Genomic DNA, 990 nt, shown 5'->3' on the forward strand with positions numbered 1-990 from the left:
TCCCAGAGTGCTAGGGTTACAGGCCTGAGCCACCGTGCCCTGCCTATATTTCTTCATATGGATTCAAGTTACTGTCTAATGTTCTTTAATTTTAGTCTGAAGGACTCCCATTAATATTTCTTGTAGGTCAGAACAAACTGTAGTCTAGTAGTATCAAGCTCTCCCAGTTTTTGTTTATCTAAGAATGTCTACATGTTTCTTCATTTTTCAAGAATAATTTTGTGGGACATAGAATTCTTAGTTGACAGATTTTTTTTTTCTTTCATCACTTTGACTATGTCATCCCACTGCCTTCTAGCCTGAATGGTGTCTTACAAGAAATTAGCTGTTAATCTTTTTGAGGCCCCCTTGTATGTGATGAATTGCTTATCTCTTGCTGCTTTCAAGATTCTCTCTTTGTGTTTGAACTTCAATAGTTTGACTAAGATGTATCTAGGTGTGGATCTCCTTGAGTTTATCCTATTTGTGTTAGTTGGGCTTCTTGGATGTGTAGATTAATGTCTTTCATCAAATTTGAGAATTTTTGGCCATTCTTTTTCAAGTAGTCTTTCTGCCACTTTCTCTTTCTCCTCTCCTGGGACTCTCATTAGGAGTATGTTGGTATACTTAATGGTGCCTCACAGGTCTCTGAGGTTCTGTTCACTGTTTTTCATTTATTTTTCTTTCTGTTTCTCAGACTAGATAATCTCAGTTCACCTATCTTCAAGCTCCATGATTCTTTCTTCTGTCTAAATCTGCTGTGGAGCCCCCTTGAGTGAATTTTTCACTTCAGTGATTGTACATTTCAATTTAGAATTTCTATTTGGTGCCTTGAATTTTTTTATTGTCATAAAATATACCCAACATAAAATTTACCATTTTAATGACTTTTAAGTGTACAGTTTAGTGGCATACATTCACATTGTTGTGCAACCATCACCACTATCTACAGAACTTTTTAAATAATCCCATACTAAAATTCTGTTCTCATTAAACAATAACTCCCCGTGC

The sequence above is a fragment of the Propithecus coquereli genome, unplaced genomic scaffold (genome assembly GCF_000956105.1).
Source record: "Propithecus coquereli isolate 6110/MARCELLA unplaced genomic scaffold, Pcoq_1.0 Scaffold28, whole genome shotgun sequence".
Taxonomy (NCBI): Eukaryota; Metazoa; Chordata; class Mammalia; order Primates; family Indriidae; genus Propithecus; species Propithecus coquereli.